The sequence below is a fragment of the Cibotium barometz genome, chromosome 34 (assembly GCF_041138505.1).
Source record: "Cibotium barometz isolate CiBa-2024 chromosome 34, ASM4113850v1, whole genome shotgun sequence".
Classification (NCBI taxonomy): domain Eukaryota; kingdom Viridiplantae; phylum Streptophyta; class Polypodiopsida; order Cyatheales; family Cibotiaceae; genus Cibotium; species Cibotium barometz.
This window is the reverse complement of record NC_141079.1, coordinates 28,445,206-28,459,033: the sequence shown is the minus strand read 5'-3', so window position 1 is coordinate 28,459,033 and position 13,828 is coordinate 28,445,206.

Genomic DNA, 13,828 nt, shown 5'->3' with positions numbered 1-13,828 from the left:
GTTATTGCCTAGCACAGGGGCCACACGCCTCATGATTCTGACAAAACGAGTTTTTTGTCAACTTAACTTTGGCATTAGATTTATGATTATTTAATTTTTTTGAGATTTATTTCTTAAACAATAATTTATTCCATCATAATTCTTAAAAACAAGATTCACTCTGATAATTTTACTAACCAAAATTCACAACCATGAAAACAATTTGGAATCTTTTGTAAATCATCATTTATTATCAAAAGTTTTTGATATATGCATAGAGCATCTCGGCTCCAAAAGTCACTGCCTCAATCGCGTAGGCATAAAAAGGTGATACTGCAATGGAGACATGCTATGATATACGTGATCCATCACTGACAAGGGTGCTATAATTCTACTTCTAGGAATAAAGCGACTCAGAAGTCTGAAAATTCGGCAAGAATTTCTAAAATTCCGGGGCGAATGATTAAAGAGTTGAACATAATGAGCAACTCCTAGCCTTATCAAGATCATGGCTAGAGAGATATTCTACCTGAGTCTTTGAAGCTGATTGGTATTCATGTTAATACATCACCCTCCGGAGAACCACATGTGTTGACGTTGCTCTACAGGATCAGGGAAGTATAGATCCTCAAAGTGACGAGCGAGCCTCACCCTGATTTCTTGAGTTGTAGTAGCAGAGTTGACAAGATGATCAAAGGCAAAGGCGATCATATCCTTACTCTGGGAAAGTCCAGGAACGCTAGACAGATTTGGGGTATCCATCTAAAAATCCAATTCAATTTATGAGTTTTCAATTTATGAATTCATTTCAAACATAATCTTAGCAAGTGAAAACATTTTTTTTCCAAGTTTACTTTAAAAATTTAAGCAATTTCTGCTGCTGTTTCATAAGTTTACAATAGCGCTCTAATACCAGTTGTGAGATCCCACTGTCCCCCTCTAGATTCTCGATTGGTAGCAGCGGAAGTAGCTTCCTCTTGCGCGGGGTAGGGTTTCCCACTCGGAGCCTCGCCCTCGAATGTCCGGGCACAGGAGACTAATCTGGTGGTCATTCCGAAACCGAAACCGAGAAAATTTCCCTTGCCTGGAAAATGGAGACAATTCCACCTTTTTGAATTTCGTAAACGAATTTTCTAACGGGGTCAAGAGACTAAACTAACCTTCATCTGATTAAACCAGATAGAAGGAAAACTATTACAGACTTAACTTGAAGACATCAACGCTTTTTTCCTAATTGAATCAGGCACAGCCGTTGATCTATTCATTTCAGAAGTCTTCAGGCTTTTATTTAACTACTCGAGTTCTAAGCGTATTCCTATTAATCAATTTTATTATTAAAACTCTACTGATTCCAACCCCATCCGGCCCATGGGTTAGCCACCGCCCAACCACTGGAATTGGTAGAACCAGACAAGTACTCACCCACCCATAATTAAATGCCTTTCTTAACTTTTTCTTTAGAATACAGATACACACACACTCCTCTTTAAAACTTTAACTTATAAAACAATTCATTGTTTTGATAAACAATTATTGGTTACAGATGTCATAACTCAAAATTTCCTTCCAATCCTTGTTTCTCAATAAAAACAGTATCACTCTGGACTCTCCATTGAGACCAGCTCAGCACAATGAGATCCAGTAATAGATTACAATAAACATTGGTCCATCATACAATATCTTCCTTGACATATGCATGGGTGTCCTCGGCACTGCGAGCCCGTGCATCGCCTGGTCAGAACCCTCTAGGATCCTCCTTAGGTGTCTTGGCACTTCACTCAGGGACCGCTTCGTCGGCCCTCGTCCATCATACCGGAAGCGCACCATTTTAACCATACCAAGGCTGGTCAAGACCTGGGCAGGCTTTGCCGCGTTGTCGTGCTATGGCGCGTCTATGGTGTGAAACCATGCATGTGAGGCCATCAAATACACATCCAGATGCATGGGGTTAAGTGCCATGACGAGTCATTATATGATGCCATGTACATATGTTCATATTGTAAATGAGGTTCAATAAGACGAGCTGAGGCTGAGCCAGATCTAGGAGTTTTTGTATATGAGTATGGAGGATGATGGTTTGCTGTTACTCAGAGCTCATGGGCAAGTTAGAAGCATCCAGTTATATATGATGGCATGAGGGCATATCAATGCACAAAAGAAATGCATTTATGAAGACATGGAGAAATACTTGAATGAACAATTTGGGATTCTATAAATCACATGGGCCGGTATGATGATTTATAAACTATGAAGACGTCAAAGTAATGGAGATTTAATGGACATCACAGTGCCAATGGAGATTTAATGGACATCACAGTGCCAAAGAGTTTATTGAATGTGGGGGAATTAAATTAGTTGAACCACTTTGCATTGAGGACCACCTTAATGTTAAGGTTAAGAATACCACATTAAAGGGATAAGGAGCAGCATACGTGGGATTTCTTTTTAATTAGAATATTCTGGATATTAAGGCATGCGCAGTCTTTTTGGTGGGCAAGGCCGACTTTTATGCTGCAAAAGGCGAGCAACGCCGCATCTCTTGCGGGAATCAGAGAAATATAACCAGTTCGTGGGGGGCGAAAGAAAACCAGTTGGCAGAAAGAACCAGAAGCGCAATCAACCAGAAGATTTAACTTGAGGACGATGGGAAACAGCCTATGGCATGTAAGGGTTAGAATTGAAGAACAAAAAGAATACTACCTAATGACATGCTTCATCAAGAACATGAATTCTGCTGAGCGCCGTCTGCAGCAAAGGGATTGAGAGCGCATGCGTCAGAGGAGAGAAGGCCGGAAACTGCAAAGTGCAGCGAAGGGTGTGCAAGGGAAGGGAGTTGCTACAAAGGCTAACGAAAGCATCTCACGTCAAAAAGCAGCACTTGCCGGAGCTAATCACAACAACAACATTGTATCCGTTTTCCCATCCTTATCAGGATTCTCTGCAGCTGTATCAAAACCAGCTCAAGCGAAGAAAAAGATTTTGCAGGCAACAAACAGTCAGAAGAAGCCTTGAAGCTGAGTTCACAAGCTTCCCTCACTGTAGCCGATGCAAAAGCTTTTCGCCAGTGGTGTGAGTACCAGATAAATCAGCTTGCAGGCAAAAATGAAGCAGCTGAGTATCTTGGAGATGGGCCAACCATTGAAGCATTCAAGGCTGAGTTCCTTCGCCATAAGGAGTGGATGCCTGCAGTTATGGTGCATGCAGCTTTTCCTGTGAGTGATGCAGTGATTAGGGATGGTGCAGATTTCCTGAATGTGGGCAATGAGAAGAGGACAGAGATTCAATCCAGAAAGGCCTCAGAGGGGGAGGAAGAGGTAGACCTGGAGATTATGGGCCAAATATTTTACACGAGATGAAGATGCTGCTGCTGATCATGAGGTCACAATGTTATGATTTTTCTTGGGTTTTGGAACCATAAGATGGTTGGTTTGGTCATGTATATGAGGTGTCTATGTTTGATTTGATTTAATAGTTTTGTTGGATGTTGAGCCTCTGATGCTCCATGATGGCCATGTGTATCTTTCATATGAATACTATGAGGTGATTTTCTGGAATGCAAAGCCATATGAGATGAGACAAGCCATGTTAATGTCAGTTTTTTATATGTATCATGTGTCCAATATTGGCTTTGAGGATGCACATGTATAGTTGGGTACTCAATCTTTGATGGTACCAGTTTCTGCTTGTGGTGCCCCTTGAAGAATTATATGTTGTGTTTCTTTACTGGGATTTTGGATGTAACTCTCACAGCCAGACACCCAGTGTGTTCCCGGCTAGACCGCACACGTCACGACATCTTTGGTGAACCCGACGTGAAACCGCTGGGGTGAGAGTACGTAGAGATGGCTAGCAAAATGGAGCATTTATATGCAGAGATGAAAGAGCTTGAAGAGCGGTTCAGGAAGATTGAAGAAGAAAAGCAAATTCAGGAAGCAGTGGAAATTGCGGTGCAATTGGTATATGACAGGGTCAATATATTTGATGGTTACGATCCAGAAAGCTATCTAAGGTGTTACGAGACAGAGATGAAGAATCAAGGGGTTCCAGAAAACATGATGATTGCATCTTTTGCATACCTTGTAAGTCCTGATTTAAAAGATGAAGTGCTGGAACTAGCAGAGTATCACTCCAAACGATGGAGTGATTTTGCAGATGCACTTATTTATGCAAGTTCCAGGTATAATGTGAGCTGTGATAGTGTTCCAGCAACAATCCGAGCCAATTTAGAAGCGGTTGTCGATGCATGTCTTATGGAGGACAATCAATTGCTATTCAAGGCTGATACAGAGATTGTGGAGGTTGTTTATGCTAAATTGGGACTGCAAAAAGCCATTAGTGAGCAACAAGGCCTTCACAGTGCCAAAAGGGATGCCTTGCTACAGTCTCATAAAGATGCAATGGGTGAACTCTGCAAGTATAATCTGTCTTCCTTGTTTGAGGGTGCAGACATACAGGGTCCTATGATCATACCAAATGATGTGTGTGTGCCTATGCTTGAGGAGACACTTGATTCAGAGAGCTTCAGGACAGGTGCTCAAGACCCAGTACACGAGGAAGAGGACATCGCAAATAGTTTCCTCTTGGGCTGTGAAGCATGTAAGCTGTGTAAACTTGAGGATTCTCATGATGAAAGTGCTCATTTGAAGGGTATTCCTCAGGTGTCGTATCATATGTGTGAAGAACAGCAGGAACCAATGCTTCTTGCTGAAAGCATGATTGCAGAGTTTGAAGATCTAAGACAAGAAGAAGATGCTATCATTACTGCATTCTTATCTGGTTATGATGCTTATAAGCAGGATGATGTACATGAATATGCAGACGGGCCACAAGTATGTGTGATTGATTTAGAGGGGGTGAGTGATATGGGTGATTCCAACAGTGATGTTGCTTCTGAAGCTGGTTGTCAAGGTTCTTTGGATTTGGGTTATTCTGGAATGCTAACAGGGTGTTCCAACAATAAACAGGGTGATGCTATGTCATCAGTGTCAGGGTTATCTTGCAACCACATTTGTGAGCAACAATCTCGAGCTTGGAAGCCTGTTTATGATGATGATTTGGAGAGGGAAATTGAATCTGTCTTTTTGGATCATACAGGGTTCAATGACATACAGATTCAAGGGTACTTGGGTGAGAGACCCATAAATCTAAGCCCATCTGCAGACAGGTATCAAAAAATACTGGGAGATAACATGCAGGATATGCAAAGTGTGGTCACAGAGCCTCAAGAGGCTGCATATGAGCAACCAAATGGATATAGCTATGGGGGTATGAATGTTCATGATAATTAATATGTGGGATTGCAAGATGATAATGGCTTCAATGCGATTGATCCTGGATTGGATGCTATCCTAGATGATGCATTGGATGATTTCATGGTATATAATAGATCCCCATCAGCTTTGGGCTCTTCTATGCTTGATGCTAGTCAACTGTGGGTTACAAGTGAGGATGTGCAGGTGTTATGTAAGCCAAATGATTGTGATGAGATTGATTCAGATCTGGAGGCTATTCTCGATGATGCCTTGTTGGACTTTGTATGTGTTGATGCTTTTCTGTCTTTGGATGAGAAGAATGAATGTTTATCAGTGGGTGAGCTGGATCCGGGCACAGTAGATTTGGATGGGATGTTACCAAGTGTGTGTTCCATGCTATTAATGCAGTTGTTATTTGGTGTGGCCATACAATATATGGTGCAAAGGCTTCAAACATGGCCTGAGGAAAATTTTGAAGCAAATCATTTTGAAGAGCATCCCACTTTGAATGATGAGGATAATTATGCATATGCAGAGAATCTAAGTGAGGATAGGGCTTCATATGAGCAAAGGATATGGCACATATGCCAAAAGCGATTGGTATTTGATCCAGGTGGGAAAGCAGAACCATTCAGATGTGATTGCTAAGATATAAATATCTTGCAGGCTAAGGGGGCAGGCTAAAATGTCATGCTATGTTTCAACAAAGGATAACCCCTTGTGAGTGGCACTATGTATATTCTTCTACTGTTTCATGTTTACTAGGGTGATACCAACTGGGTCAGGTTTGACAGGATTTAAGACGCCTAGTTGGATGCTTGTACATATATCAATGTTGGTGTGCAAATAATGCATGGACACTGAATTCCAGGACCTGTGTGGCACATACCAGAGGATGTGCAGGTTTAGAGGGGGTGGATGTCGTGCTATGGCGCGTCTATGGTGTGAAACCATGCATGTGAGGCCATCAAATACACATCCAGATGCATGGGGTTAAGTGCCATGACGAGTCATTATATGATGCCATGTACATATGTTCATATTGTAAATGAGGTTCAATAAGACGAGCTGAGGCTGAGCCAGATCTAGGAGTTTTTGTATATGAGTATGGAGGATGATGGTTTGCTGTTACTCAGAGCTCATGGGCAAGTTAGAAGCATCCAGTTATATATGATGGCATGAGGGCATATCAATGCACAAAAGAAATGCATTTATGAAGACATGGAGAAATACTTGAATGAACAATTTGGGATTCTATAAATCACATGGGCCGGTATGATGATTTATAAACTATGAAGACGTCAAGAGTAATGGAGATTTAATGGACATCACAGTGCCAATGGAGATTTAATGGACATCACAGTGCCAAAGAGTTTATTGAATGTGGGGGAATTAAATTAGTTGAACCACTTTGCATTGAGGACCACCTTAATGTTAAGGTTAAGAATACCACATTAAAGGGATAAGGAGCAGCATACGTGGGATTTCTTTTTAATTAGAATATTCTGGATATTAAGGCATGCGCAGTCTTTTTGGTGGGCAAGGCCGACTTTTATGCTGCAAAAGGCGAGCAACGCCGCATCTCTTGCGGGAATCAGAGAAATATAACCAGTTCGTGGGGGGCGAAAGAAAACCAGTCGGCAGAAAGAACCAGAAGCACAATCAACCAGAAGATTTAACTTGAGGACGATGGGAAACAGCCTATGGCATGTAAGGGTTAGAATTGAAGAACAAAAAGAATACTACCTAATGACATGCTTCATCAAGAACATGAATTCTGCTGAGCGCCGTCTGCAGCAAAGGGATTGAGAGCGCATGCGTCAGAGGAGAGAAGGCCGGAAACTGCAAAGTGCAGCGAAGGGTGTGCAGGGGAAGGGAGTTGCTACAAAGGCTAACGAAAGCATCTCACGTCAAAAAGCAGCACTTGCCGGAGCTAATCACAACAACAACATTGTATCCGTTTTCCCATCCTTATCAGGATTCTCTGCAGCTGTATCAAAACCAGCTCAAGCGAAGAAAAAGATTTTGCAGGCAACAAACAGTCAGAAGAAGCCTTGAAGCTGAGTTCACAAGCTTCCCTCACTGTAGCCGATGCAAAAGCTTTCCGCCAGTGGTGTGAGTACCAGATAAATCAGCTTGCAGGCAAAAATGAAGCAGCTGAGTATCTTGGAGATGGGCCAACCATTGAAGCATTCAAGGCTGAGTTCCTTCGCCATAAGGAGTGGATGCCTGCAGTTATGGTGCATGCAGCTTTTCCTGTGAGTGATGCAGTGATTAGGGATGGTGCAGATTTCCTGAATGTGGGCAATGAGAAGAGGACAGAGATTCAATCCAGAAAGGCCTCAGAGGGGGAGGAAGAGGTAGACCTGGAGATTATGGGCCAAATATTTTACACGAGATGAAGATGCTGCTGCTGATCATGAGGTCACAATGTTATGATTTTTCTTGGGTTTTGGAACCATAAGATGGTTGGTTTGGTCATGTATATGAGGTGTCTATGTTTGATTTGATTTAATAGTTTTGTTGGATGTTGAGCCTCTGATGCTCCATGATGGCCATGTGTATCTTTCATATGAATACTATGAGGTGATTTTCTGGAATGCAAAGCCATATGAGATGAGACAAGCCATGTTAATGTCAGTTTTTTATATGTATCATGTGTCCAATATTGGCTTTGAGGATGCACATGTATAGTTGGGTACTCAATCTTTGATGGTACCAGTTTCTGCTTGTGGTGCCCCTTGAAGAATTATATGTTGTGTTTCTTTACTGGGATTTTGGATGTAACTCTCACAGCCAGACACCCAGTGTGTTCCCGGCTAGACCGCACACGTCACGACAGCGTGAGCCGTCCTTTGAACACTCCCCGCTGCCAGCTTACAACTGAACTTCCCTTAGAAAAACACATATACCAAATGCTCCCTCCAGTATCCTGGCATAAGACAGTCCTTTAAGAAAACAGGGTTTCTATGCAAGTTTTTAGTTTTGATTTTCTTTTGAATACAATGAGTATATCTTAAATCCGCGTCCCCAAAACTTCTTGATCATAGGTCCGAATTCCAAAATAGAATTCCTCGAGTTCTACAACCTTGATCCTCAGATCAATTCAAAAGGGTCTCAACTTAGTTTCAGATTTGGTGGGAGATTTGAGTGAATTTTCTTGAACTGGTGACATCATCTTTCTCCTTGAAGCTGACAAAAGAGTTTGGTCTTGGTCATAGTCTGATTTAGGTTTCGAATCTGATAAGGTTCCTCCTTAACTATCTTTCTCAAAAGGGGGGAGATATTTTAATTACTATTTTACTAAATTTCATTCATTGAATACTCACTTAACTCATTCTAAACTAATCACGAAATTTTGATGAGGAATACTTTAATCATTTATCTGAAATTCCGACTTTGATAGATTTTTTGGATTTTCTCATTACAATCCAAGAGAATATAAAATGATAGAAATTTCTCTCTTAGAGTGTTTACTTATTTATTTATCAAATACCAGTAGAAATTAAACATAGAATTAAAGAGAACTCTAATTTTGATATAAAAATTCTTTATGCATCTACTTATGCATAAAATCAATTTAATAGGAATAACACTTTTAAAATAAAAAGAATTTCTCTTATGCATCCTTCCATGCATAAAAATTGAATTCAATGAAAATAACACTTTCATAATAAAAATTTATAGTATGCATCTTTCTATGTATAAAATTTAAATCTAACTAAAATAATACTTTTATAATAAAAATTTCTTTTATGTATCTTTCTATGCATAGAATTTAAATCTAATGAAAAGAAAACTTTTATAATAAAAAAATATCCAATATGCATCTTTCTATGCATAGAAATTGAATCTGATGAAAATAACACTTTTATAATAATAAAAATATCCAATATGCATCTTTCTATGCATAGAAATTGAATCTGATAAAAATACAACTTTTATAATAAAAAATATCCAATATGCATCTTTCTATGCATAGAAATTGAATCTAATAAAAATAACACTTTTATAATTAAAAAAATATCCAATATGCATCTTTCTATGCATAAAAATTGAATCTAATGAAAATAACACTTTTATAATAATAAAAAAATCCAATATGCATCTTTCTATGCATAGAAATTGAATCTAATGAAAATAACACTTTTATAATGAAAAAATATCCAATATGCATCTTTCTATACATAGAATTTAAATCCAATGATAATAACACTTTTATAAAAAAGAAAATCTTTTTTTGCATCTATTTATGCATAAAATAGGAATAACACTTTTTAAAATAAAAAGAATTTCTTTTAGAATGCACAAACGGTGGGGATTACTCTTTTGGAATAACATAAAGATAAAACTTATTTCCACAAAATTTAAGAAAATTTTAGCATAACCTCCTTTGTATGGCTGACCATTTCTCAATTTTTACATTCTAAATCTACTTTAAAATTTATCCCAAGATGAAAATAAGCAATCTAATCTAATCAATTTTCACTTCTAAAGAGTAATCAATAGGAAAAGTTTATCGTAATTTATTTGTTACTCATTTTAGGATAAAGAAAGGCTGAAATTCTTAATGAAGAGACGGGGGAAGCCTTTTCATCAAGGCTTAACATCCATATTCACAGTAAAAAGCAAAGAATTCAGAAAACCATAGAGTAGAATTATTAACTTACATGGAGTTTTGTGAGCTTTCCTTTGGCTTAAGGGATTGAGGGTTCTACTCTTGTTTAGATCAAGAGTGGCCACCAATTCTTTGTAGAGGAATTAGTCAAAAACAAGTGAATTATCAAGTGAATTCAATGTTTTTTGGCTTTGGGAGGAGTAGAGTAACAATGCATAAACACTATTAAGCTTTTACAAAGGGGGAGGCTTCTATTTATAGGAAAAAGTGAGCCTCTAACCAAGCAAACTGATTCTAGAATTTTCCAGATCAGTTTGGTCAATTTTTGACCATTTTTGGGTCAGTTTAGCTTACTTTTTGGAACTAGACTTGAATTAGGAGAGAGGAGAGATGAAATATCTCATTATTTGAGAGTTTAAAACTCCTGCACACATGTGAAATAGGCGCCTCCTTCATGAGGGGAGATCCCCACTCTGAGCTGTCAAAAAATCATTTTTTTCGTATTTTCTTTGGTCCTTAGTCCACTCTTCATCTTATTTGTGAGTATTTACTCATTTTTGTGGGGTTTTTCTTTTTGGCCCCTCAGAACCTTAATCTAAAATTTTTAGAAAATCTGGACCCTTAGGCTAAGGTCTTTTTAGTAGATTATAATTTATTTCTTATGCACCTTAGGAATGTTTTTTTAAACTTCTGTTTTGGGAGAATTTATTTTAATAAGAAAGGATATTTTTCCATCCAAAGATATCTAAAAACTGAGTTACCTCTCTCTAGGCCAAAACAGGTAGAAACAAGATCTTTTATTATTTTGAAAAGGGGATTGATTACAGGGGAAGATACTAGAAATCTTGAGGGAGGAATCTTACAGAAACCTTCTCTTTTAACACCAAAATTAATTTATGCATTTTTCTAATTAAAGTACGATAAAAATTCATCTTTTAAATAAAAAAGCTTAGAGTTTTGATTAAGATAATTAGATTATCATTAAGATCCATCCTTCTAATAAGGATCTAACCATAAAGATGATTAATCTTTCAAAAAGAGAGATTTACTAATAAAAAATATTATAATTAAGCATAAAGATTAGCATTAAACCATTTAAACATTATGAATCATTAAAAAGCTTGATTTCAATAAAAAAACCATTGATTTAAAAGCTTCCCAAGCATTAGAGGGGTTGGGAAGAAGATAACCATTGAGAAAGATCGAAAAAACCTTTGGATTAAGGCTTACCTTTGATTTTTGGCTTGATTCTTTTACAAAGAAGTGAAGCCCACAAAGCAAGCTTGGCCACTAAGATGGGGAAGATAATCTCCAAGAGAGGATGGAGATTTGTGAAGCTCCAAAGCTCCCAAAAGTAGAGGCAAAATAGAGGGATAATAGAATTACACTAAATTGAAGATAATACTGGCATATGTAAATACACAAAGATGAAAATACAAAGGAATGAGTGTCTATTTATAGGTGAGGGAGGCCACTAACAAAGTCCAACTAGGTTCTAGAGGCTTTCAGCTTTAGTTTGACCCATTTTGGACAAGATTTGGATCAGTTTGGCTCATTTTTGATCCAGTTTGTAGGAGGAGAGAGGAGAGAAAATATGTCATTTTTTTGAATTAAAAATGGAAGGTAATGATGTGAAATAGGCACCTCCTTCATGATCCCCCTCCCTCCTTTACTGAGGTGTCAAAATTTTATTTTTTTACTAATAAATCTCAATTTTTAACTAATAAACCCAGTACTTGGCCAACTCTTCATCTTATGTGAGCATTTACTCATTTTTGGGGTTATTTTTTTAATTCTTTGTATTTTTGTCAACCCAACACTTGGATTAATCCTATTGGTCCTTTAGAACCTTATTTGGACCTTACTCAAAAAATTTTGAAAATGTGGACCCTTAGGCTAAGGTCTCTAATACACATATTCAACTAATTTCTAATGCACATTGGAAATTTCTTTTTGAACTTCTGTTTCAAGGAAACTCATCTTAGATATTAGGAGAAACTTTGCATCCAAAAATATCTCAATTTGGTATTATCTCTCTCTAGAACATTTTCTCTCTCTAGGCCAAAACAAGGGAAAACAATGTTTCCTTGCATTTTGAAATAGGGGATGATTATAGGGGACTGAGATGAGAGCTTATACATCTTTTTAGGACCTTAAAAAACAAGAAATTACATTATCTTCTCGAGAAAGTGACAAATTTACAAGAAATTGAGTAAATTTGAAACAAAGAAAAGTATCACTCTCTTTCTTACTTAATTAATGCTGACATTAAAGATCAAATAAAAAACCTCTTTTTAAACGATTATCAAGCTAACCTCACCATTGGCTCCATGTGGGACCCCCATGGGAAGAGCTGGGACCATATCCGAGGCATTCCTCCTTGTAGGGTCGTTTTATTATGCACGCTTCTTGAGGTAGCATTTTGGCATCTTCCACCTTCTCATAGCTCACATCACTGCAAACTCAATGCTTCCTTTAGATTGCAATTCTGAGTTTGTTTGTTCACTTTATGAGCATAAACACCACATCTAAGAACCAAAGTATGCTTACTTAAGTCTTTGCAAATGGGGGGGAGGTAGAGTATCCTTACGTTGGGGCCAAGGTTGGAAACTGAACGAGAGGGGAGAGAAAACGATTTCACCCTTACGTCTATTCACACGGGCACTCAGGATATTCCCTCCACGAGACAAGGGCTGGCTGATGGAAGAAATTCTGCAGAGCATACTTGGGGATGGGCAGAAAAGGGCTTGTGGGAGATGGGTTGCAGAGGGTTGTCGGCTACAAGCTGTCAGCTCAGTCTCCGCTAAGAGTGCTAGATGTCAGCTGTAGAGGGGTACTGAGGGTTTATATAGGGGTTGGTATGGGTACGAGTGTAGAGAAAGAGAGAGCAAAGTGGGGAACAAAGGATGGTGTACGGTGAAAGTACATTGGGCTTTGTGGTTGCATGAGTCTAGGGAAAGGGGTGGTGCTTGTATGTGGGCTAAAGGTGGGGTATGCATGTACCTTTCGGGCCAGTGGTCGCATGGCGGCCAGTGGGGACCATACGCTTGGATGGTCAGCCTTTGGTCCTTACATGACCATTGTATGGGTGCTCAAGTATGTGTACGACATCTTTTTGGGGCGGGGACCCCTTTTTGGGACGCTACCCTTGATATGTGTGTTGACGCGGCATGTGAAAATTTTTCTAAGTGAAATTGTCCGAGGTGTTTCCCTGGTCATAGAGATGTATTCCGTTCATCAATCGGACACTCGGACATGCATTTATTAAGGTCAAAAGTTTATCGTACTTTAATTAAAAATTTACGTAGAGGCTTATTCCGGTGTCTGTTTTTTTTAGTGCTGTAAAATCCTATATTAGGGTAAAATTACATGCACATTCTAAATTTAGACTCATAATTTTAAAATTCCAAGTGAAAATAGCTCAATTATTAAAATTGATGATTTTTAGACTATAAAAAGGACCATAAATCATCTATTAAATGGACATATATTATTATTGAAGATGGGCATGTTACATTCTTCCCCCCTTAAAGAAATTGAGATGTCCTCATCTCGTCATGAATTCGGGGTAATATATTAAGAGTGTAGCTTCATCTTCCCAAGTTGTATCTTCTTTAGGGTAGTCCTTCCATTGCATCAGATGTTCTATAAGAGTTCTATTACGAAGTTGCCTTTCTCTAGAATTTATGATCCTACTAGGCTGGAACTCAAGGACTCCTTTAGTTGGGATTACAACTTGCTCATATTTCTGAAAATTAGGATTTTATGTGTAATAAAACCCTAATTCACTCCATAGCTTGGAAGAATGCTTCAAAATTGTAAGGAAGTGATGGAGCAACTCACCAATGTCACCCGGGAAGCCTTAATGCTTGAATTTGTTGAAGGAGATGAAGATTAGGGTCACTTTGGTGAAAAACGTGGGCAGCTTTGGTAGTGATTTTCAGCCACATTGGGAGCCCCATTGCTCATGGAAAATAGG